The sequence below is a fragment of the Typha latifolia genome, chromosome 10, assembly GCF_019914945.1.
Source record: "Typha latifolia isolate L0001 chromosome 10, TyphaL0001v2, whole genome shotgun sequence".
Lineage (NCBI taxonomy): Eukaryota > Viridiplantae > Streptophyta > Magnoliopsida > Poales > Typhaceae > Typha > Typha latifolia.
Genome location: NC_133095.1, coordinates 5,653,775 through 5,677,083, shown reverse-complemented (window position 1 = coordinate 5,677,083; position 23,309 = coordinate 5,653,775). Strand labels below are relative to the sequence as shown.

The 23,309-nt window shown below is 37.9% G+C and overlaps 2 long non-coding RNA genes across 2 annotated transcripts; both read right to left on the bottom strand.

Moving 5' to 3' along the window:
- Positions 1–7,204: 7,204 nt before the first annotated feature.
- LOC140796700 (uncharacterized) lies at positions 7,205–8,437 on the bottom strand. The gene is made up of 2 exons (XR_012110504.1): positions 7,913–8,437; positions 7,205–7,456 (listed from the first exon to the last, which is right to left on the bottom strand). It is a non-coding gene; the product is annotated as an uncharacterized lncRNA (long non-coding RNA).
- Positions 8,438–21,645: 13,208 nt separating this feature from the next.
- LOC140795982 (uncharacterized) lies at positions 21,646–22,878 on the bottom strand. Its single transcript, XR_012110398.1, has 2 exons — positions 22,506–22,878; positions 21,646–21,884 (listed from the first exon to the last, which is right to left on the bottom strand). It is a non-coding gene; the product is annotated as an uncharacterized lncRNA (long non-coding RNA).
- Between the last annotated feature and the right edge of the window lie 431 nt (positions 22,879–23,309).

The window sequence follows — 23,309 nt, the reverse complement described above, 5'->3', positions numbered from 1 at the left end:
CAAATAATTTTTGCTACTATCAAAGTTGTATCGAAAAAGAATTAACTTATGTAAATCCTTAGGCAAGATATGATACCAATTGAAAAACATAATAAATACCCTATAAGATAGGATCAATCACACACCATCAGTAATAACATATGAAAAATAAAGCGTGAAAAAGAAAATCACAAACACAAAACCTTTTATGTGGAAAAACTCTAAATTAGGTAAAAAAAATTACGGATCCAAACTCGGACAGAAACTAATTAATAAAACCTTATAGTAGTTAACAAGAAGCTTACGGATCACCTATCGATCTCCACAACTCAATCTGTAGTAATCTTGCTCGCTAGACCCCGTGATACACTGCTTTTTGTGATAGCTTTCCAAACCTTAGTATTACTCGAGGTTGATTCTTCCGTTTTAGTGACCCTCGAGACATAGTTTTCTAAATTTAATGTAGATGTGTAGAGTTGAGAGTGATTCAGCATGTTCCATCTAAAGCTAAAAAGTGATCTCAAAGGTTTCTAAAAAATGATCTCCAAATAATGATTGATGGCCTCCTCTAGTGTTAGATTAAGCCCCTTTATATACCTCTTAGAGATAAAAGCAATACCTCTTAGAGATAAAAGCAATACCTCTTATAGATAAGATAAATACATCTTAGAATAAGATAAATATTTTTTAAAGATAAGATAAGTACTTCTTAGAGATAGGATAAGTCACTTATTAGAAATAAGGTAAATATTGCTTAGAAAGATAAGGCAAAAAGATTTCTAAATAGATTTCATGAAGTAGTATATTTTATGAAGATTCTGCAATCCCATTCAAATGCAAGTTCACCCCGTTCAAACGGCCTAATTTTTAGTCTTTGTATCTTCAAATGACTTTGAACAACTTTTGAACATTTTCTAGGTGCGTTCAAATGACCCTAGAGTGCAGTCAAACATACTTTGAATGGCAGAGCAGAAAGTTGAATTTAGAGGCTGTTCTCATGTCATTGGGTATTTTTTTAAATTACCAAACCTTCATGATACCATTTGAGCACTTCAATGATGACTTTAAAATAGTTTCAAACACTTTAATATCAAAATTAATTTTTTATTTTAATATTCTTTATTAAATATCTCATAACTTCACCTTCTTTTAAAGTTCAAAAGGCCAAAATTCATTAGATAACTAAGGTACAATCCAAATATGTGGTGGGTCCAACCTTTCCTTAGAGGCACGCTCTCGAATGGTGAATCTAGCTAGACAATAGGCTTCGGTGTTGTTACCTAGCACGTCACGCTGGAAGCAACTCCTGAAAATTTTTAAATTTCAAGCTGAACTCTCTATCAGGTCTTGGATAGTTTTAATATGGTTCGAAAGAGAGATATCCGATAGCTCAGTGTGAGTGTGCCAAGGGTCTTTCAAAATATTAACCTTGGAACTATTTCCTATAGACCAAGGGATATTCTCCTTAAGGTTATCCCTTAGTTTTATAATTGTAGCCTAGGTCCAAGACGATCTACTTTCCATCTTTACAGCCCAGAAAGAAGAATTAGGAAAGTATCTAGCTTTGGAAAGGATGGCCTGGTGGGGTTGCCACTAATCTCCAAAAAAATTTTAGCACTAGACTGTTGATAAGCTCAGGTGAGCAAACACCCAGTCCTTCCAGTGTTAAGCGAGCGACAAATTAGATCCTAACTCTTGAAATAGATTTGTGAGCTGCTCGATTGAAAGCCCCACCAGAAGTCATGCATTAAGCCTTTGATCTTATTGAGAAGAGACTTGAGAAAGATAGTGGTACCCATGAAGAATACCAATATCGAGCTAAGAACTAATTTGGTCAAAGTTAGCCGACCTGCATGTGGCAGCAGCTTTGACAGAACTCATAATAACCCTTGATGTTGAACCACCAGTTTTTCGCCCTGAAGCAATGAAGCTTGTTTCTTCTGACCAGAGTAGAGTCCAAAAGAAGAGGGTTATGATGTGAGGAGATAGTGAGCAAGTGGAGAACTCTAGCAGAAGGGAGGAGGCAGTTCCATGATGGTGAGACTAGTGTAGGATCAAGGCGTGCCCGGTCCAAGCTGTTCTCTGAGTGCCTATAAGACCAAGTGTAAGACGAACCAACATAACCCAAGTCCATCAGCCCTACAGCATTAATTTTGGAGTTGAAACTTTTGAGTCGGTGATAATTTGTTGCCATACCCCCAACTTGTCAGCAGAATAAGCTATATTGTTGAAATCTCCAATGCAGCAGAGCAGGGTTGGACCGAGAGCAAAGTCGCTTATGATATTCTAGAGCTTCGAATCATCCTCATGGTAGGGGTCACCATAGATTCCACTAATAATCCAATTAGAATCCGACGAGCATCCCTAGATGAGAGCGAAAATATATCTACTAGAGGACTTCAAAATTTCTAAGTGGACGTGCTCATCCCAAAGTAGCCAAAGACCTTCAAAGAGATCAAGAGAGCTAATGCCAAAATAGTCTTTGAGGGGAAGAGACTCAATGATTTTTTTTATTTTTTTTGCTTTATCTGATCTAGATTTCATTTTCGAAATGAAAGCAACACAAGAACTAGAGCACTTTATGAGGCTAGAGAGGCTACGGATTGTTAAGGGGCTTCCACAACCTTGGCAATTTCATGCCATGATTTTCATCACTAGCTTCACGGCAAGCCATCTCTTGTCGCTTTGAAAAGTAAAGGATCAATCTCGGGTGAGGCAATGGGGTTAATATGTTTCAACTGCAATGGGGTTAACTTCTCCCTGATCATGTATACTCGTCATCAGATCACATTAAGTTCAAACAAGTAAGAGCGTTTTAAAGAAAATCAAACCTTAACCAATATAGTAATTAATATTAGTGCATAATACTTCTCTCAAAATATTAATAATGATGCATAACATAAAGGGATTTATGATCGAGGTGGAGATCGCAGGTCTTGAGGTGGGAGAGGTGAAAGAAGAAAATATAGGTTTTACCTAGTAAAATTAACTTTATATTATTAAATCAATATAGTTTAATGTCATTATCCAATTAAAAAATGGATATTTCTTTTTGGTGCAAATGGTCCTTCAACAATAACATAGCCAGACAAGAGAGACAAGAGAATAAATCTCACTAAGAGGGTAAATCTCACTAAGAGGGTCTTCTTTGCCACCTCCAGCGGCTTTATTCCTCTCCTTACCGCCTAACCAAGAGCTAGGTGGAAGGAAGAACGGTTTTCTCCCCCTAGTGGGGTTTTCCTCCTCTCGTCAAGAGGGTCTTCCCCACTAACTCCAGCAGCTTCTCTGTAACGCCCCCGCCCGACACAGGCACGTGCACGCCCACGCGCCCACATGGCACGCGCGGCACATGTGACAGGACAAGCGGGGCCCGTCACGCACATATACTCTCCTATGCACATATAATCATGACATCATCAAATAAAACCTGTTAACCTATCCATATCACATAATCTATCACCAAATACATCATACTATCAGCCAAATAAACTTATTAACATATGAATATCCAAATCCATAATAATATACACTAGACCACTACATAATCTGGTAGGGCCCACATAGGCCACAACAAATTATCAAGATACAACTAAACAACTGATACACAAGTGCTCTATAATCTGACATGTACTATACAAATCATCATCTGATACAATAAGGTACAAATATAACAAACAACGATACAACTCAAAGTCTGGTTAAACTATCTTTTATACCGCTTCACGTCTGTAGCTCACCTCATCCTTGCTTTAAAATATCTTATCATAATATCTTAAGTCGCTATCACGTATCATAATATCTAGAGGGTTAGAAAAGAAATAAAGAGAGTCATGAGCAAAAGGCTCAGTAAATAGACCTTATCCCGAATCAGTGATGCCAAACAGAGAGTAAATCATGTACTTGAATAATATAAATCGAAAGAGCATCATGTCATGAACGATTATATGAATGTATTCTCAATAATACATAAATGAAAAATAGATAACATGTCATACTGATAAAAGTATATAATCCTCGACAATGAATAAACAAATCTCCATGTTATATGATCATCATAACTCTCTATCAAATATAACACATGATGCATGCCGACCATGACCATGCTATGATATCAAATGCAACCATATATGATGTATATTGACAACTCAATAATCAGGTAATCAGATGATAATAAAATTATATGTATTTCTCAACATCTCAGTCATCAATGTCATCTTTATATGTCATCATCATACTAGACCACTATGCACAATCAACACCCGGTACCCGGTCTCAACATCATGCCCGAAGGCTCAAAGCATACTCTGCTATCCGCAAGGAGTATCTCAAATATAACCATACCCTGCCGTCCGCTAAGGGTATCAACATCCATCCAGACCGGGCACCCTTTTAGCTGATAGAAATCTCGCGAGGATAACTCGCCACATATGCCCTAACGAACGGCATGTGCCCGAATGTCTGCTGCGCACACAGACTAACGACCTCGGACGTAAGGCCAACAGGATCGCGACTATGTCGAGCGATCAATCATCCACTAAGCGCGTCCTAACCCTCACGCCCACTCGAGTATCCTCACGCTTTTTATCAACCATCCTATAAATCACATTTCATACTTTCTTTCTAAATGGTATATCATATGCATATATCCAGTATGATACAAGTCAATGCATAATAGGAATTTAGGTGGAATAAGAATTAAGAGAAAAATGATGCAATATAGTCTCCAACTATATAGTCAACACATGCATACTCATGCTAACCTATTACATGCATACCCATGCTACAGATCAATTGGACATAACCTTACAGCAGTATAATCATCTCTCATCATCTCTATTTATCATCATCGTACTCATATCCAAGATCAGTCTAATTATATGCATGATAAAAATATGCTCGACTGTAATCATCTCTAGATAAAGTCATATAATCATGCTGGAGGCAAAAACATACATGTACATAATATATAATATAACCTAATTTGAGAAAGGGATCTAGGGGATAAGACTACTCACCGTTTGATTAGAAGATACAAACCACGCATTTCTCACGTCCGTCAATTAACCGAGGGACACTTATCGTTAGCAAGGTCCACGGGGTCTCAAATAAGGGGTTCCGGATCTGAAAATGTTTAAGTAACATAAAGTTAGTTGTTTATCCCCATTATAATCCGTTCGAGTAAAATATGATGATTTATTAGATTTTAGAATTTCTACTTATTTTTATAACTGGCTAGATTTTTAATTATAAATAAAATATAAATGTAGAGTAAAACCTAATTAGATTTTTAATTATAAATAAAATATAAATATAGATAAAAACCTAATTATAATTAAATTATATCTTGATTAATTAGGGACTATGTAGTCATTACTTTATAAAATAATAAATAAATACATAAGCCGATTATCCTATTTGTTACAAAATAATAATGTATAATAAATTATTAGAATTATTTAAAATGTATCTCATAAAAATATTAGTATATAAATTTGATAATTATAATTTACAAATCTATATATTAATCTAATAGAGATATAAATAAATAAATATGAGTATTACTTATATTTATACCTAATTAATCATAAATTATAAAAATTATCATTAATAAAATTATATTGAAGGATATATAATATTATTACAATAGTTAATGTCTAAATAATCTACTTGTACTAATTAAGAAGAAAAAAACCTAAATAAATAACATAAATAAATAAATAAATAAATAAAATAAGTAAATTCTGCCATCAGTGCTCGGCTCGGCCTAGCAATGTGCAGAAAGAAGGAGAAGGAGCTGAGGGAGGAGGAGAAAAAGAAAGAAAGAAAGAGAGAAAAAGAAGAAGAAGAAGAAGAAGAGGAGATAAGAAAGAGAAGAAAGAGAGAAGGTGAGGGAGGAGGTTGCGGACCCGGGCCGGCGGGGAGGGCACCGACCGCTGCTGGCCAGCCAGCGGCCGGCCTCTCACTGGCAACTCGACTCCGACGAGCCCAAGCTTGGGCATGAGAGAGAGAGAGAGAAAGAGAGAGAGAGAGAGAGAGAGAGAGAGAGAGAGAGAGAGAGAGAGAGAGAGAGAGAGACGAAGAGCTTCTCACCGGCGGTGGCGGGCCGACGTTGGCAATGAGAAGAGGAAGGAGTGCAAGAGAGAGTAGAGAGAGAGTAGAGTGACCGAGAGAGAGATAGAGAGAGAGAGATTTAAAGAGAGGGAGGGAAGGCGGTGGGGGAGGGTCTTGGCGGGTGGCTGCGGCGATGCGAGGGGATGCGTGGCATGCCCCCTTCCTGCCACTGCATGGCACGAGGCCGGTTACACTGTGGTCGTGCCATGTATCTAGTTATATATATATATATATATATAAAGTTGGGTTGTTACATTCTCTCCTCTCCCCTCTGCCTAGCCAAGGGCTAAGCGGAGGGGACAATAGTTTTCTCCCTCTATTGGTTTTGCTATCTTCTCTCCTCTTTTCCCTATTACCATCCGTCTCACATCTTCTCTCTCATCTGTGTCGCGGCCATCCATGTCGCAGTTGTTGGAGTCGAGTATCGTGGATCTCGCCCCGATCCCCTCCTTGACCTTCCGTGTTACCATGGTTTGAGCTAGGTACTATGGATCTCATTAGTCTCTGTCTCTACCCGCGCACAATAGCTGCTAGTCTCGATCTCGACTCGTCCTCACATCACTCCATGCTTCATCGCGCCTCGCCTTGCTTTCAGCCTTGCCAATTGCTAGGATCTGCCATGGCTTTGCCCTGTTTAGGTCTTCATTTTTGTAATAATGAATGTCCTCTTTGGATATAATAGGATATAATAGGGAGATCTTTTGCTCTCTGCCCCTCCTCATTTGTTTTCTTTTTCTTCTTTGATTGTTCTTAGTTTTACTCTTGGATTCACGGGTCTTCACAAATGGGGGTCCTCATGTGTTTGTTAAATTCATTGGACTTTGTCACTAGTGAGCCTATTTTTCTGCCTAGGATTGCTCCTTAGTTGAGTGTTCAGCTTTTCAAGATTTATGCTATTCTAGCTCCTCTGTTATTATTGTGCTCGAGTGATTGATACCTACTTTTATTATTGTTTCGTCTATAATACTGGGAAGTATAAGACTTGTTCTTACGACTCTTACCCTATTCTCTATTTCTGCTATTGTATCATGTTGTAATCGATTATTTGAAATGAATTACATGATCAAGTCCGTGGACTTTCTTCAAAATAAAAAGAAGTAAATTATCAGAGCCATTTTATAATCTAGAGTAGACATTTATTAGATGGTAAGGACACATACATATGAGTACAAGCATACATAGGAATAACACCAAATTAAGTACAAAGAGCAACCTAGTTATAAAGTATTACTATAATTAAGAGGTAGACATATTTATTCCACAATATTGATGTAATTTCACTTTTATTCTAAGAGAACCACTGCAGGGACGAGAAGGGAGGCTGATGCGTAACAAACTTTTGATCTTGAACACTAAGGGGTGCTACCTGAAAATTTAAATTACAAAGAATATGGTTAGAATTGTAAGAACATTATAAAGATAAAGAACTGAACTATTAAATTAACACTGTTTAAATCAGAAAGTCCTAGGCTTAATTAGTGTTAGGCCATCCGAAAACCTTCATCCATCTAATTACAATTATTAAATTAGGCCTACTAAAATATTTGGCTTTTTCTGTTTAAATATTTAAAATGCTTTTTTCTTGGTGTATCCCTTCTAGACTTTATATTTACGTGTGTATGCTCAATAACCCATGAATAATCTTTAATTTAACCGAGAGGAGACTATGATATATATATATTTATAAAATCTCTTTCTGTCAAATGAATCAAATTTAGGATAATCCTTGGAGAGACTAAAAGAATATACACACAAAACCTCTACAATATTTCGAGGATATTAAGGAGTAGTGTTAGAGAAGAAATGATCCAATAAAACTGACCTATGGTAGAACTTTTCTTCTTTTCGTTGGTGGTTGTAGCAGGGGGAGGAGGCGGACGAGGAATATTTGGGTTTCCTCCCCTATTGTATGGGTGTGTAGGCCTGTTTGGGTTTCCTCCCCTAGTGTTTGGTACGCCATATCCACCCCTATAGTGTCTTCCATAATGAGTGTATGGTTGTCCACTGGGTGGGCAGTGGGATCCGCAAACCGGCATATTTGGGACTAGGGTATTATGGGCATTAAAACCATCTGCAGCCCTCACATGAGAGATGACATCTCCAATGACAGCCAAGAGAAGGATTACAAAAGCAAGGAAAATCTTCTTAGGAGCCATTAATTCTATGGGAGAGAGATCAGGCTGTGGTAATAAATATTGCATGCTTGAGTACTGGCACCACTATTTATAAGCACAAATTCCTTCTCTAGGTAGCTAGTTAGACTGTTTCTTTGCTCCTAGAAAAATATCTACAAGGCAAATCCTGTCTACATTAGGTTTTTACTTCAATTCTCCTTAAAAGTCCTTGTTTTCCCATGGTTACCCAAAAACCATACACAACTAATCATTAACTAAGCAATTAAACTTTAGGAAAATTTGTATACGACACTCTCCCTTTTTAACGAAATTATGATTTACACCTTATATTGCTATTAGTTATAAATCAAGTCTTATAATTTATTGAATACGTACAAAAAGTACTTTGTTGTTAGATCTGTTAATTAAATTTAAACAAACATGTAGGTTAAGTTAACTATATATAGAGGGGTTAAGTTTTTTTTATTTAATAATCTAAGCATTGAAAAATAATTGAGTTTAGTTATTTTATTATTAATGTGTTTACTATTTTATCGTAGTCGTTAGATCACATTTATTTTTATAGAGGTAGATCATAATCGTAGAACCCTTCCAAGCACTCAAATCCTAACTACTATCCTCCACCACGATCCACCTTACTTTATGGCCATCTACTACCATCCTTGGCCATCGACTATCATCTGACGACTATTGTAACATTAGATATTTACCAATCTGTCCATTATTTTATTTATATCTTTTCAGCTTGATATCTAATTTAGGTGAAAATAAAACCATTAAAACCCTAACTTCGAAGTTACCACTATGTAAATTTTCATAATTTTTTTATGTCCAAATCATTCTAGATCTAGTTTGTAACACATTTTAAGTGCATATTTATCATTTAACCTATTAAATGGTTTAGATTTTAACATACAGTCATCAATAATAATAATAATAATTATTAACAATAATAATAATAATAATTAAAAGTAGTAGTAGTAGGGTACCTATGCTATCGATGCAAACAATAGGTTTTGAAAGGTACAAATACTAAATTTAGAAGGATATACAAGAAAAATAATAAGATGAGAAAAAGCTATCTCGGTATTATTTTGAGAAGAATTAATTAGGGATCAACTCCAAATAAGATTGTTAAGAAAATGAAGAAGTATCAAATACAGAAACTAAAGTTAAAAAATAGAATTAAATTAAGGTAGTGAAATTAGTCTTTCATTTTGACAGTTAGAAACAACTCCATTATGATTTTAAGGGAATATCAACTTTAGGAGGGTATACACACAAATAAGAGATTTTAGAAGGAAACACGTACCTAAATTTTAGAAAAAAATTCATTTCAAACTTCGAATTATACATTAATTTGTTCTTGTCGCACTGCTTCCGAATTCATACTTTCAATATCTTGAGATATTTAAATAACTCCCTACTGTTACTCTAATCTACAAATTTTAACTTAGCACTTATTTCTTGCTCTGTTATTCTTAACGAAAAATGTCAAATAACCATTCTACCTTTAACTTTTCTTTCTTTCTTATTAACTTAAAGATTCAAGAGTAATAACGGAAGATGCATTTGAGAGATTGTGCACAGCTAAGGTCTCAATGTGAAAATAGGCAATAGCTGTGAGTTAATTAACTCAAAGAAAATATCTTTCATTTGTTTGTCAATTCTACCTACAGAGTCTAAAGCTTTGGATTTCTTAAATGTACTATGGTATTATCTTTCCGTATACATATGATTTAGCAAGATTTTGTGAATAATTGCAATATTCTCAAGGGAGAATTGATCCCTTGTAGTGATATCACCGGAGAATGTAGGAATAGTGGTCGTGAAGAAATTCCAAACTTTCTATTGCTGTAACTACTGATGCTTAGCTTAGATTGTTGTTACTAGCAAATTTTCTGCAGTGATAGGGCTCTCTTGTACTGTTTTCTGCTACAAGTCACCATTTATTTGGTGGGTGACAAAATGAGGCAAATGATTTCTACCACAAGTCAATAAGTTATCTTCTCTATGTGTTTGTTTGAATTATAGAGCCTCTCTAATTGTAGGAGGAGAAGGAGCCTCTCCTTAGATGTCGTATTATTATATGGGCATGCATAGTAAGTAATAACAATGCATAATAATAAAAAAGACTTGCACGTTAGGATTGGAATCGGCCAACTATTGATTGCCAAATTCTCGTGCTTCTATCTCCTGGTCCACCTATTGATTGCCAACTTTTGCATTGCAGCATTATAAAGGGGCTTAATAAAGGACCTATAACACTATCTTTGAAGTAAATCTAGTGAAAGAAAAAGAAGAAGAAAAACGATTGAGATATGTAGGTCTCTATTCTTGTGAAAAGCATCTGAAGATACACTTTGGTGAAAATTGATCAGCATGCGTGGTCATGGAACCTTCACTCCATAGTAATGAATCACTTTAAACTTAAGTATTTATGAAAAGATATAGTACATGAGATTGCACATCCACATCAAAAGAGAAGAAATTAAGAAAATACTGACAGTCTGCATTCATGAATGGCCAAGATTACTCCAAGAACCTCATCCTTATAAGTGCTTATCACTTCTGTTGTGAAGCTTGAGAGAAACATCATCATTTGTCATCTTCGTTCCACGACTGTTAGAAAAAAAAAAACCTCACGTTTCCACGAAAGCACGTCGTCTTTTCTACTATTAAATCTTACGTTGGATACAAGTGTGTGAGTCCGAATATGACCGGCGCGAAGACTCGGAAGTAGTTCTAGTCCAACAAGTCACAATACTATGTATACATCTCTCCTATGAGGTAAACAGCGATCTGATGTTGTTAACTTATGGTTATTTATTATTGACTTGAAACCCGAAGCTAGGCCATTAACTTATCTTTGCATATATCTATTACTAGCAAGATGACAATGATATTTGAAGAAGAAAGGTTCTACGTGCTAAGTACGTATATACAACTACGACATATACAGTCACATCACAGATTTTTATAAAAAAGTTTTGGTTCTGTGGTTGACTGGAGATTAAGAATGACCGAGGAAATTTGGCTTAAGAATAAGTTAAACTCTGAGCAAAGTGAGGAGCAAATTATGCCTTTTAAGGAAGAAAAAAGTCCACAAGACTGTTTTTTCAATGCATGGTTGAGAATAAAGCTCTGGGCCTGGATGGTTTTAGGATGAGATTTTTTCATCACTTTTGATCAAAGATCAAGGAGGAGGTCCTGACATTGTTTATTTTCATACTAGAAAGTGTAGTATTCGAAGACTTAACTATGCTATGATTTGTTTTATCCCAAAGATAAGTAAAACTGAAAGAATTGAAGAATTTTGACCAATTAGTTTATTGAATTGTAGTTATAAGATGATTATAAAAGTTTTGACTACTCGTTTGTGCACAGCGATGGATAATCTGATTGACGAATATCAAAGTGCCTTTTTAAAAGAGAGATATATTCTTGATGGCATGGTGTACTCATGAAATAATCTTTGGATTAAAAAGCTAAAAGGAAAGGGTATTATATTAAAACTTGACTTTGAGAAAGCTGATGAAAAGATTAGATGGGATCTTTTGGCAAATATTTTGACGAGGAGAGCTTTTCTAGTGTAGTGGACCGAATGGGTTAAGCCATCTGTAATTACTGAGTCATCCATTATCATTTATAATTGGGGGTTTGGTAGTTATTTTAAATGCAGAAAATGTCTTGTTACATGGACTGATATGGACATAAGAAAATTATAAAAATTTAGGTGATGGTAGCCTAGATAGGTTCTAATGGCTTTAGTTTCACGTCAATTGGATGTCTGGATGGAAAGGTATAATTAAAATAGAGGAGCAATGTTAGAACGAGGTAGAATAGTAAATATCTGACATTACAGCAGTCGTCGGAGGGTGGCGGATGGCCAAGGATAGTGGTGGATGGCCGTAGGATAGGATAGCTACTAGAGGTGATGGTGGCTATGAGTTGGATGTAGAATTATAGTTTCTAACTTAGATCTACTCTTAGAAAAATAAATACGATCTACTGGTTACAATAAAATGGTAAATACGATAATAAGAAAACTAAACTCAATTAACTCTCAATGCTTGGATAAATAAATAAAGAAGCCCAGCCCTCTAAATATAGAGGTGGGGTACAATGAGTCTTACTCGGATTAGTCCTAAATGCTTATATGGCTCTAATTAGGATTTGCCTTAAACTAACCCTGAAGGCTTATACGACTCGAACTACAACTTGCTATAGAGGGTTACATAACTTAATTTAACTTGCCTTAAGGGCTTATATACGAGATAAACATGACTTAGCTAAATCAGCCTTATTATCCTTCTCGATTTGATTTTTTGTTCTGTCATAAATAGAGTACGAATCTGGAAAAACCTTGAATATAAAAGTTGTAGATCAGGACGTCTTAGATCTTCTCCAAGTGGTTTCATAATATTTGGTCATCCGTGAAATATCCTTCGAATATTTTTCTAAAACTACGCAGAGCTGAATTAGTTAACTAATAAATTCTAACCTAATAAAACTCTAATTAAAGCAAATAACACTTAATCTATTAAGCCCAATCTCCCCTTGATACGATCCAATTTGACCCAATTCGTAAAAATGTCTCAAACAAGGGGACCTGTTATCTCGTTATCTTTTTATTGGAGGCTGATGGTTTATATAGAATGGTACATAGGGCTAATTATTTGGGAGTTGGGGTTGTGATATGATAATAAATAGAGTGATAAATCTCTAGTATGCAGATGATACTTTATTGTTTGTGCAAACTGAGGAAACTGAAGTTACTGTATTAAAAATTCTTATTATATTGCTTTGAGTAGTAAACAGAGGAAGTAGGATTGGATGCATATTATTGAAAAAATTGAGGAAAGACTAACTGATTGGAAGGGTAAGCTGTTATCTCTGGATGGGGTTCTATTTTGAGTGCTATTCCTTTGTACTACTTGGCCTTTTTTAATATGCCGATTTGGTTGAGGAAGAGAATAGATAAGCCAACAAGGAATTTCTTATGGCATGATACTCAGTCAGAGAAAGAAAGGCTCTGCATTGGTCAATTGGGATAAAGTGTGCACGAGGAAAGAATATGAGAGTATGGGCATACTCAATCTAAAGGAGTTAAATAAATTTTTACCTGCAAATGGTGGTAGAGATTATTTAACTCGAATAATCGTATGTGATCTTTAATTGATGCAAAGATACTATAAAAGAGTCGTATGAAATCTTTTAAGCTAGTGAGCTCCACCATAATTTTCTCCTTTTCGAGGGGAGTCATGCAGCAGGGATCAATTTTGGGTTTACAGTGGAAAGTAAATGAACGAAAGAGAGTTAAGTTTTTGATTGATATTTGGATTTGGGACTCCTCTTTGGCAGAGTGTTTTTCTTATCTTTTTTATATCACTTGGGATGAGAATGTGATGGTGCAAGATGTTTAGGATGGGCAGAATTTTGATGTGATCTTGATTCAATGGAAATATTTGGGTATAAAGAGAGTAGAAGAAGTGGAAGAAGGGGTCTTTCCTAAGGGTCTAGGGGGATAGGCCAGTCGAGGAGATTAGAGACGGTGTAGCCATGGTGGGAGAGAATGAGAGAGAACGAGAGGAGAAGATTTAGGGAAGAACTTAATTCATTCAATAATGATTATAAGGTTGACTTTCGTATATTTAGCGACTAACCTAACAAGCAAAACAGTCAAAAGAAAGCCCTAGAAAGAGTGCAGATTCACCGATTGCATTCGAACATATTTGAACGTGATAAATACGTTCACTATATTTGCTAACGTATGCAAGCATTCAATCGAAAAGGGCATTCGAACGCAACATCAAATGTGCTAAACACGTCCTCTATATTTGTGAACATATGTAGACGTTCGAACGAGGGTGTTTGAACGTGACTTCCTTGCATTCAAACAAAGTCATTCGAATGCGACTTCCTTGTATTCGAACGCGACCATAGAAAATAATTTATTCTAGAAAGAAAACAAAATAAACTCAACTCGAGATAATTAACTCAAATCCTAGTCATATCAATCCACCATGCTTATGCCACCTTATCCTCAAGATGTGAAATGAGGGAAACGATTAATGATGTCTGACTCAAGCTCCCATGTAAACTCATTAGACAGCTTGCCAAGCCACTCCACCATGATTACTATCTCTAGTCATCCTGTTCGTCATCTCCAACGCTTAGCCAGTACACAAATTGGCTCTAGAGCTCTAATCTCTTAATCGGCTGCCTACTCGAGTTCGTAGCAAGGACACGTGAGATATTGCTTGGGTCTTACTTTTATTTTAAAAATAACTTTGTTTTGGGAGAATAAGATTTTTGGCACGTTCGAACACTAGAAGTCACGTTTGAATGTGACTGTCAAATGCCTACATACATTCGCAAAAATAGAGAACGTGTTTAGTGCATTCGATTGCATTTGAACGTGCTGTTCGAATACCTGCACATGTTCGCAAAGATAGAGAACACATTAAGTATGTTCAAACGAGTTTGACTCACGTTCGAACATAATCGGCGAACTGCATGATCCCAGGGTTATCTTTTGATTATCTTGCTTATTAGGTTAGCCTCTAAATATGTAGAAGGCAACCTAATGGAACATTATTAATGAATTATTGAAGTTCTCCTTCCAAACCCTCTCTCTTTCCTCCAACGGCATCCAACATTGGACGTTGATTCCTTCCTTCTTCAATCTGACCATACCCCCTTACCTCTCAAGGATCAGTCCACCCTCATCCCTTTCATCTAGCTTAATACCCCACCATCGCTATCATCATCTTCCCCAATACCAAACCATTACTTTCCTACTCCATTAATCACGTTCTCCACGCCACCAACCAATGGTCAGTATTTTCCCTATAACTTTTGATCTACATATCCGATCAACATGATTTTGATTGCATTGGATCCCTCACTTCAAGAGGAACTACTTGACAAAGTTACAAATCTATTGGACTGCTAGATCTTCTGCAGTTCTCCTCGAAAGTTCCGGCCTAAGTAGAATTGGGCTAATCTTTAGATTGTTGCAACACCACTACACCAGATCGTAACAAGTGGTATCGAGGCCAGGCTGACCTCGGACGTATCATTAATGATGACAACTCGAGCAATGGCTTCTAGAAGGAAAACACAAGATCTAAATGTAACGGAGGAGGGCGCAAATATTGAAACCCCAAGGCGTGAAGCACGAAGAGCGGATCTTTCCTCAAAAAGTCCAATGACTGCGCAAGGCCTCATGTCTGCATAGAAAGGTTAGTGAAGGCTAGTGATGAGAACAAGGGAAGACCACTGCGCCACTCGCGAAGTGATTCGTGGGTTGATGTTGGAATGCGGGGAGACCTCAATACATCGGCATCAACCATCAGCATCAACCATCAGGTCCGGCTAGCCCTACCGTCGGACATGTCATTCACACCAAAGAGATGATTCTTCCAAACCCCATGGCACAAGAGGCACCGGCTAACCCTAGATCGATGCAACCTGAGGAGAACCCTAGGGCTTGGGTGAACTGACTTTAGATCTCTCATCTCTTCAATCAGCTCTGGTATATCCAACCCCACTATCTGGCTGAAGCCTACTTGAGCTCGAAGCAAGGACATGTGGAATATGGGATTATTATGATTTAGCTAGATATGGCTTAGGCTTGACTTTTATTTTAGAAATAACTTTTGTTTTAAAAGAATAAGAATTCTGGCAATCGCATTCGATGGCCAAGAAGTCATGTTCAAACGCGACTATTGAACGCCTGCATATATTTGCAAAAATAGAGAATGTGTTTAGAGCGTTCAACCACGTTTGAACACGCCATTTGAATGCCTGCACATGTTCGCAAAGATAGAGAACGCATTAAGTGCTTTCGAACGTGTTTGAACACAATCGGCGAACTACATGTTCCTAGGGTTATCTTTTGATTATTTTGCTTGTTAGATTAGCCTCTAAATATGTTGAAGGCAACTTAATGGAACATTATTGATGAATTATTGAAGTTCTTCCCAATCCTCTCTCTTTCCTCCAACGGCATCTAACATTAGACGTCGTCTCCTTCCTCCTTCAATCTGATCGTGCCCCCTTGCCTCTCAAGGGTCAGCTCACGCTCTTTCCCTTTGTCTGTTGGATAGCTAGATCTTCCATAGTTCTCCTCGAAAGTTCCGCCCTAGGTAGAATTGGGTTGATCTTCATATTGTTGCAACACCATTACCTCAGATAATAACAAATGCCCTCGTGATCCCTTAGGAAGCTTCAATTTATATGCAACGGGGCCAACTCGCTCCAATACACGAAAGGGCCCAAAGTAGCGGTGCGCCAACTTTTGATTACGGACCGATCTCAGCTTCACTTGCCAATAAGGTTGAACACGCACAAACACAAGATCTCTGACCTTGAACTCCAACTCACGATGTTGGTAGTTGTAGATTTGCTTCATGTGGTTTTGTGCCGCTACCATGTGGGTCCTAAGCCTCTATAAGGTCACGTCTTGATCCATCAACTCTAGATCGGCCTCCGTCCGTACAGTTGTCGCCTTTGGGTCATATGTCCGTAAAGAGAGTAGGGGTCTACCATACACTACTTTAAAGGATGTCATCCCTATGCTGGTGTGAAACGCAATGTTGTATGACTACTTTGCCCAAAGAAGGTAATCGCGCCATCTCCCTAGACGCTCTCCAACAAAGCACCGCAAATACTGCTCAATGCCCTAGTTAACCACCTCGGTCTGGCCATAAAGGTGGTTAATCGAACTAATGTTTAACCAGGTCTCCGGAAGTTTGAAATACTCCGTCCAGAAGTCGCTGGTGAAGACTCTATTGCAGTTAGAATTGGTCGAGCGCGGCATGCCATGAAGCTTGGCCACGTCATTCACGAACACCTCTACAACTATGTTCACCAAATATGGGTGCACCTCTACAACGGCATTCGCATGAACACCTCTACACCGTATGTCCTCTAACCAGGGGTAATCCTTCAATGAAGTCCATCGTCACATCTTCTCAAATTTGCTCCGGAATGGGTAGGGGTTGTAGTAGTCCCATTGGTTTGGTCGAGTCCGCCTTGGCGCGTTGACAAACTTTACATGTTCGAACAAAGGACGTCACCTCCTTTATCGCCCCTACCCATACACAATTTTGTGTTAACCTCTTATAGGTTCTAAAAGTTCCCTCATGCCCCGCCATAGGAGTATCGTGGAAGGGGCGAATCAAAGTCACCCATAGTTCGGGTTTGGCTGGTACTCGTACTCGCCCTCGGTCTAGCAGTAGACCATCCTTCACTTCTAACTCGGGATAGCTAGATGATTCTTCCTTGACCTTCTTCATGAGCTCCCTCATCTCTGGATCTTCCACACTTGCAACTCTAATCTTCGAAAGGAAGGGAAATACCAGAATAGAAATCATGACTAAGTCGGCTAGTTCAAGTTGCCGCGATAGTGCATCAATGACCTGATTTTTAGTTCCCTTCTTGTACACCAATTCGTAGTCGTACCCCAACAACTATCTCACCCACCACTATTGTGCCGGAGTGTGGATCCGTTGCCCAAGGAAGTAAAGAAGACTTCACTGGTCAGTACGCGCCATGAATTGCCGACCGATATGGTATGGTCTCCATTTGGTGACAGCATAGATAATGGCTAGCATCTCTCGTTCATAGATAAACTTTATTTGGTTTTTTACTGACAATGCCTTGCTCATGTACGCCACCGTCCTTCCTTCTTGCATGAGGATAGTTCTAATTCCAGTTCTTGACGCATCGCATTCCACCACAAAGGGTTTGGTGAAATCGGGTAATGCCAATATTGGAGCAGTGGTCATGGCCTTCTTCAACGCTTTAGTGAAACTCTCCCTTCTTCAATAGTGATGTTAAGAGAGTGGCAATCTTGCTGTAGTTAGCAACGAATCAATGGTAGTAGCCCGTCAATCCATGGAATCCCCGTATTTATTTTGGTGTCTTCGAAATTTATATTGCACCATGTTTTGCACCTTGGGTGGATGGGCTTCCACTCCTACCACTGAAATAATATAGCCGAGATACTCTACTCTCGGCTGGCCCCATAAACATTTGGACTCCTTCACTTTCAACTCATTGTCCTTCAAAATTTGCAATACTTCGCGAAGGTGAGCAAGGTGCTCCTTCCATGAACGGCTATACATAAGGATGTCGTCAAAGAAGACTAGCACAAACTGCCTCAATAACACCCTAAAGACATTATTCATCAAACCTTGAATGGTGGAGGGGGCATTAGTGAGTCCAAAAGGCATGACATTGAGCTCATAATGCCCATCATGGGTGCGGAATGCGGTCTTGTGCACATCCTCAGGCCTCATGCGGATTTGGCGGTAGTCGACTTGCAAGTCTAAGTTGCTGTAGTAAGAGGCTCCCGAGGCCTCATCCAAGAGTTCTTCAATGACCGGTATGAGATGCCTATCCTTCACTGTGATGGCATTGAGTGCACGGTAATCAACGCAGAAATATCATGTCCCGTCTTTCTTCCGCACTAGGAGCACCGGTGAGGATTATGAGCTTTGGCTCGGTTGGATGATTCCGTTGTCTAGTATCTCCTTGACAAGTCTTGTGATCTCGTCTTTTTCCACAAATGAGTACTAATAGGGCCGCACATTAGCCAATTCCGCTCTGGAAGTAATCTCAATACGGTCGTCTTGGGGTCGAGCCGGCGGCATGCCGCGTGGCTCCTCAAACACCTCGCTAAATTCCTTCAGTAAGGCGAACAAATCGGTGGGTACTTCTTCTTCTTTTGCATGGCCTACTTGACTTTGGATTAATTGCATTAAAAATCCATGGCATTCGGTCTTTGGTAGTCCCACCATTAGTTGAAGTTGCGCTTCGAGTCGCGGTCAAATTTCGTCTAACTGCATTCGCTTGCCACTTTGTTTGAAGTCCATCCACATTTCCGAGAAGCCAAAGGTCATCGGGCCCAAACTTTGCATCCATTCCATCTCCAATATGATGTCAACCCCTCGTAAGGCTAATGGGTGAAGATCTAAGGTGAAGGAATTGCCTTGAAACTTCAAAAGAACCCCTCGGCATATGTCGTTTACCCGAAGTGTCGTGCCATCTCTCAATGCTACATTAAATCTCGAAGTAGCGTCTATAGCCATCCCTATCTTCTTGACCACACGCTTGTCCATGAAGTTGTGGGTGCTCCCGGTGTTGATGAGGATCCACACCATTTGATTATTCACTATGCCATCGACTCGCAACATCCAAGGTGCATTGGCGCCAATGTAGGCATGCATGGATATCTCGGCGTGGATCTCCTCGCTGCCCTCCATTGCTTGTTGGTCTTCCGCCGTATCGTCTAGTTCAGCTTCCATTATCTTCTCTTCCTCCACATCCTCTATTTTGTCCAACACCATCACCGTAGCTGCCGGTGGGACACATTTGTGCCCGGGGGTGAATCACTCATCACGATAAAAACATAGCCCTTTTGCTTTTCTCTCTTCGACTTGGGCTGGAGTAAGTCTCCTCATGGCAGTTCGGAAAGGACTTCTGGTTGTGGCCGTAGAGGTATTTTTGCACCCATTGCTCTCGGTGGAGGCGCCAACACATAATGCGTGGCTGATGTTTGCTGAGGCACTCCTATAGACTCCGTGGTGCTCCAGCTCTCTTTTGCCACTATTCCCAGCTCTCGAAGCTTCTTTTCCAACAACTAAACTATTACAAAAGCCTCCAACAATGTGGTTGGTTGGGCGGCCTTTACTTCTGCATGAATGTCGCGTCGAAGGCCACTAATGAAGGTGCTCTTGAGTTGAGAATCCGACCAGCCCCACACTCGATTACTAAACTTAGATTTAATCAAATATAATTATCAACACATGTCTACTCCTATTTATAGGAATAAAAATCCTAGTGGATTGGATTCACATGCGGATTATTCAAAACAGTAGGATAAAACAAACTAACTTAAGTTGACTTGACTAACCTAACTCAGATGATCGAATCATAACACCACCTCCCTTAGCCGTCCGCCACTCTCTAATGACCGCCACAACATTGGATATTATCAATATGTCCCGTTCTGACCTTCCTCTACTAAATTATTTATATCTTTTCATCTTGACCTCCAATTTATGTGAAATTAAAACCATTAGAATCCTGACTTCCAAGGGTACCTCCACCTAAATTGTTATAATTTTTTTACATTCGGATTAGTCCAAATCTAGTTCGTAAGAGATAGTTGCTGTTGTTGGGTCTTGTTTGCTTGACATTTCTATTAACTACAATTATGTAGATGTCGTTAATTGTCTCGGCGAATTAGCTCTTGTGCGGGGAGCTTGTCTTTTTTATTATGGTTGATAGTGTGGTGGCTTATTTTCAGAGATACTAGGGAGGAGTTTAATCTTTTGGTGGTTGGTAGAACTATTGATGCTTTGTTGGTTTGTCTTCTCTCTTTGGTTAGATTTTCTATACAGTATCTGGAGTCTGATGAACTTAGCGTTACTCTCTTTGTAGATTAACCATTTTTAAGTTTTAATGAAATGTGTGTTTTGGCTTGTTTGTCAAGAAAGAAAAAAAAACATCTAATCACATGAGTCGATAATTAGTAGGTACCTAAGTCTAGGACTCACTAAAATAGTAGGCAAAATAGAAAATAAGTAGGCTAAGATAAATTAGCTCAACACAGTGAGTCAAATGTCTCTGTGATGTGATCCAATCGGACCCACATCACATCATGTCAATAAATTAAGACATAAATTTTAATAGTTTTACTTTAGTCGTGAGTTAAAAAAAAAAAGTGATACGAAGTACTTAAAGAAGAGTTAAATGATTTTATGCCAAACAACTAAATGGGGTAAAATACATTAATCTACCCTAAAACCTTAAAAATTAACATCTACTAGGCTGTTGCGTATATATTTGGCACAAATTAAAGTTAAAAAAACACTCTAAATTTTGGTCTGTCACATATTATAGAAAATTATATTTTCCCCGTGTAATTACTGGCAATATTTTCAACAGTGATAAGGCTACCTTGCACTGTTTTCTATAAATCACCACATATTTGCTCTGCTGACCAAATAAGACGAGGGATTGAAATTTAAAATTTTTAGTTATTATTTTTATTCTTTTAGTTTTATGTCTCATTCTTTTTTATTATTTTGTTTGTGATCCTTTAATGAATGAGTAATTTTCTTTCATGGTAAAGAATGACAATTTTAGGTCTTCATATTAGTTTTGACAAACCAACCTAATTATCTTCTCTCTCTCTATATATATATATATCAATTATATCAAGAGCCTCTCTGGTCCGATGGAATTAAACAACTGTATTAATTAATACCAGTGCATACTACTCCCTCAAAAAAATTGTTGATTATAGGTTATACGTAGTAAAACTAACTTTATATTTTAGAAAAAAACTAACTTTATACTATTAAATCAAAATATTTCAATGAGAAAAAATTATGCGAACCAATTAGGATGGAGAATAGACGTTTATAAGATACTAAGGACACATACATATGCGTACGGGCACACAAAGGAATAACTCTGAGTACAAAGAGCAACTTAATTATAAACTTTTACTATGAGTAGGAGGTAAACATATTCCTCCACAATTTGCTCTTTTGTTCTATGAAAAGCTAGCTACCAGAAGAACCACAGAGACAGCAATTGGATGCATAACGGACTTTTGATCTTGAACATTACGGAGTGCTACTTGAAAAATAAAATTATAAAGAATATGATTAGAAATATTGGAACATTTAAGGTCAAGGGCTGAGCTATTATATTAACATAATTTGAATATAAAAGTCCTACGTTTAATTCCAACTAGGCCATGGTATCAAAATAAACAAACAGCTCAAGCTTGAACTCAATGGCTCTGGATTGACTCGGCTCGATAGGCCCAGCTCAAATATAATAGCTATTAATATTATATATATATATATATATATATATATATATATATATATATGAAATAGTTTTTGGTTTGTTTTAAGACTTGGCGGCTTAGGCTCAGTCCAGTTTAGCTTGAATAATAAGCTTGGTTCAGTCTGACTTGAAAATAGCCTAGTTTCATACATGGGCTAGAACCAGAGTTCAAGCTAGAATCGGTCGGGTCAGGCTCAACTCATTCACACTCTTATGTCCAACTAATTAAAATCATTAAATTGGGTCTACTAACATATTTGGCTTTTTGTGTGAAAATATTTAAAAATTTCTTTACTTGCGTGCATGACCTTGTTTCATCTTTTATTTAAGAGAAAGAATTTAGAAGAACATATATATAAACCTCTAAAATAACTCTGAGTCTGTCCAACCAGTATGACTAACCGATAGTATAGCTTTTTTTCTTTTCCTTGGTGGTTGTGGCATGAGTCTCCTTAACGGGAGGAGGAGAAGGAGGAGGAGAGCGCATGGGCCTGTATTGGCCTCCAGGACGAGTGTATGGGACTCCAGGACCAATGTGTGGGCCTCCAGGACGAGTGTATCGGACTCCACGACCAGTGTATGGGCCTCCTCTAATTGGACAGTTGTATCTGCAGGCCAGCTTGCCAGGGTTTTGGGGATCAAAGGTAGCAACAACTCTCACACGAGGGATGAGATCTCCACTAATAGCTAAGAAAAAGATTACAAAAGCAAGAAAGATATTTTTGGCAGCCATTAAATTACTTCTATTTGGGGGGAGAGACAAAGAGAGAGAGGTTGTGGTGATAAAAAAGTTGCATTCTTTGAGTCCATCACTGCAATTTATAAGCACATGAGGTTTGGTGAACACCAAGACCTCAAGTCTTTTCTTGTGGAAAAATATCGACACGTCCAATCGCCTCTCATTATCTTCTAGTCTTTTTTTATGCGTACCTTACGTGTATATTCTCATATCAACTCATTCCGGTTTTTTTTATTGGTACTCCTTAAAACCTTTTTTTTGAATCGTCAACTTTGTAGATAAATTTGTCATCTCAGTACTGTAGTAATCTTATATAATTATGTGCTTGGATGCACAATTTTTTTCACAAAAAATTAGATAAATATTATTTTTTTTTTCACAAAATCTAGAATTTGGATAGATCTTGTTGCAAAACCAGATATCCTTTTTCTTTTCTTTCTTTCTTTTAGGTATGAAATCAAATTATA